The 3,694-nt window shown below is 37.2% G+C and overlaps 1 protein-coding gene across 2 annotated transcripts in view; it reads left to right on the top strand.

The window, feature by feature from the left end:
* Positions 1–3,694, top strand: part of LOC107716609 (long-chain-fatty-acid--CoA ligase 6-like) — a 31,116-nt gene that overhangs the window by 3,145 nt on the left and 24,277 nt on the right. The window lies entirely within an intron of this gene.

Below are 3,694 nucleotides of genomic sequence, written 5' to 3'. Positions count from 1 at the left end.
GTTAATTTGTCTGCTGTGATGCAACTCCCTCCCCGTTCCCTCTTCCCTCTCCTCTCCAAACCTTTTCAGTGTGTTTCTGTGTTCTTCATCCTTCATTTGGGAATCACAGCCAGAGAACCCCCGGGCCATTCTCTCATTCACCCCCTCCTTCATTCATTAAGCATTGGGCAAGCGCTCAGGCGATCTCCTGCGCTCTCATTCCCTGCCTCCTCATTATATTCCCTTTCAAATCCTCTGGAATGCCACTTCCAGAGTCCTCTTCGTATGACATCATATCCTGTGAACCTGCCATTTCACTTCCCTCTTTTCAGCAACTGCCAGAGGTACGTTATTATTTAAAGGTTACTCATTTGTCTTAATTGAGTTGTTTTCATTCCAGTGTTATTATTGTTAACTAAAACGATTAAAAATAATTTCCGTTAACTGAAATAAAGCTGAAATAAAATAAATATAAATATTATGGAAAAACTTAAATGACAATTAGAAATATTGTCTTTGAAACTAAATGAAATAACAAATAATAAACAAAACTAATAATAAAGACAAAAGCACAAACAATATTTACTAAAGAACACATGGACAAGACAAATAACAAAATGACTAAAATTAAAAAAAAAGAAATGTATATATAATTGAAACAAAATATAAAAATAAAAGATAATTCAAAATATAAATAATACTACATCTCAGATTTTTCTCCTAAATTTCTTTAAGGAAAATCAAAATAGACACATGATACGTTTGTATATATTGTTGATGTATTGTAGTACTGTACAATAAATATGTAAAAAAAAAAATTTCTGAATTTGCGTCGGCGCCAATAGCCTTGTGGGCTGTGCGCCAACATATAGTGCCCTTGTGCTCCGGGCGTCCCGAGTTCGAGTCCCAGCTCGTGGACCTTTCCCAATCCCGCCTCCCTCTCTCTCTCCTACTTGATTCCTGTCACTGCTATACTGTCCTATCAAAATAAAAATGCCAAAAAAAAAAATTTAAAAAAAGTCTGAATTTGAGATCTGGGCAAATTTGAGTGCAGTCTGAGAAGTTATGGAGATATTTTCTAAAACTAGAAGAAACATTTACCTTTTCTTGAGGTAAATTTGAGAAGCGTTTGAGATGCTTGTAAAAGTTTTCAGTTAATATCTTTGCGACAACGAGAAACAATTGCAATATGAAAGAGATCTCATTAAGGTTTCCTTTCAGTTCTTGTGATTCTCCATCCTCACACGACTGAACAGCATGTTCACTCACCTCCATTCCGTCTCCTAATGGTGAGGTTTTACCTTACACACTTGGGAACTAGTGTTCATCCTGGATCCTAAATGTCTTTAGGCTAACAATGTGCCTGTTGTGTCAGAGCCCTGGTTTTCTTGGCATTGTAAGAGGTTCAGACATCTTATGTGTGTGATTTGGACAATTTGGTTAAAAATCAAACTTTGTTCCATACACCTTATTGGTACCTAGTGAATTAATAATAATTTGTTGAACTATTGGGTGATTGATGATTGATAATGCAAGTGGATGGGAATCACGGCTTTGAGAGTCAAAAAACATACACAAACAAAACCAAATTAAACCCTGCGGCTCGTGACGATACATTGATGTGTAAAGACACGAAACGATCGGTCTGTGCAAGAAACTGGAATGTATTTATATAGTTTTTTACCTCTGATTTTCACCGCAATGTCTGAACTGCCCTGAGCGCGTTCGCGTCTTCTTCTTGCTTTACGGTGGATCGCAGACTTATAAGATGGACCATTGACACTCTATCTACAATCTCAGTTAGGAGTGTCAATGGTCCACTTGAGAGATAGGTGGCGGTAATGCACTTATAAGTCTGCGATCCGTCGTACAGCAAGAAGACGACGACGCGTCAGGTGCAGGCTGAAGCAGACGACGCGAACGCGCTCAGGACAGTTCGGACATTGAGGTGAAAATCAGAGGTAAAAAATGATATAAATACTGTTCAGTTTCTTGCACAGACCGATCGTTTCGTGTCTTTACACATCAATGTATCGTCACGAGCCTCAGGGTTTCATTTGGTTTTGATTGTGTATGTTTTATGACTCTCAAAGCCATGATTCCCATCCACTTGCGTTATAAGACTGACAGACTGCAACGGATTCACTTAAAAATCTCTGTTTGTGTTCTACTGAAGAAACAAAGTCACCTACATCTTGGATGCCCTGGGGGTAAGCAAATAAACATCAAATTTTCATTTTTGGGTGAACTATCCTTTTAATTGCGTAATTTAGTTACTTTCTATGGAAAGCAATGTGTGACGTTACTTTTGCATTACTTTTTCTCATCTGGGCTGGGCTTGCTTGTTTGTTTTTAATATAAAAAAGTTCTATTTTTGGCAAATGTAAAAGCCCCTTCACCGCTTTCACAAAGTGAAATGAAAAAGCCTCAGGATGAAGGAAATGTAAATTCACGTCTGTACAGTAGAGGGCGCAGCTCAAACAAACCTTTCATTTGTGCTGCCATTCTGGATTACATGACGAATAGGATGCAAGAGAAGAAAGTTCAACACTTGAGCGATTTAAAAAAAAAAATAAAGAAGTGCAAGTGAGATGAGCAAATGCATGCTCACATTTAGTCTACAGTAACCATCATGCACATATTTTGCAAACAAGTAGAGGCGTGCTCTCATAAATGCACAAATTGCTTAAAAATGGGCTACTTCATTACTTAAAAGATTAAAAAAGTAATGCACTACTTTAGTTACTTAAAGTAATCTGATTATGTAACTTGCGTTATTTGTAATGCATTTCTCCAACACTGGTTTTCACTATGTTGCGATGTGGTTTCCAGGACAGTGCTACAGACGCTAAGGTGCAAGTAAATACAGCTTGAGTTCTTCTTTCAGTGTAAGTTTGTTTAATTGTTTTCAATAATTTTATCATCCACCAGGCTAAACTGTAAGCCAGATCACTTATAGAAAAGTAATAGCACACCTCTTTCGACCATAGCACAAACTATGTTTGAAAACTAAGTTTCTCCATTCATCATACTGTTTGCACAGAAGCACACTGTCACATCCCAATTCCTGAGGTTTCCTCTCTCAACTACAACCTATAATGTTTATGACACGTTTTAATGGCTACCATTTTACAAGCTTAAAACAAACTAAAATGCAGTTTAACTGTTCTGCACAGGAAGCGACACCGTCCTGGATTCACAACCACAAAACTGCTTCCTGTGGCCACATGTGAAAACCCGCAACAACACTAATACTGCTCTTCAGTATTGGACCTTAGTCGGGGTAGACACCTTATATAATTTGACACGACTGAAAACAAGGCTGTGAGGGAAGTACAGTCTGTTCAGTGCTGGCTCAAGGTCAGGCTTCATATCTCATGTGTTCTGGAAATTTTTGTCTCAAGAAACTTTTGGGAAAGATTTGTTTTCAGTACTTTTTCATCTGAATGATTGATATTAAGGTACACTGCAGAATATTCCACATTGAACCCCTCACAGCTTCGTTTTCATGTTAAATATGCTTTAAAACTCCCCAGATACCCAACGTCCACTGTACACTCTCAGACAAAAAGGTACCTTTACCTCTAACCATATTAGTACCTAAAGTGTACATATTAGTATTAAAAATGTACAAATTAGTATGTAAATTAAACATTTTAGTACATAGTCTACATATTAGTATCAAAATGTACAAATTAGTATGTAAATTAAACAT

Source organism: Sinocyclocheilus rhinocerous, unplaced genomic scaffold (genome assembly GCF_001515625.1).
Source record: "Sinocyclocheilus rhinocerous isolate Xijiao unplaced genomic scaffold, SAMN03320098_v1.1 scaffold4768, whole genome shotgun sequence".
Lineage (NCBI taxonomy): Eukaryota > Metazoa > Chordata > Actinopteri > Cypriniformes > Cyprinidae > Sinocyclocheilus > Sinocyclocheilus rhinocerous.
The sequence above is the reverse complement of the archived record's forward strand: the minus strand, read 5'-3'. Positions and strand labels throughout refer to the sequence as shown.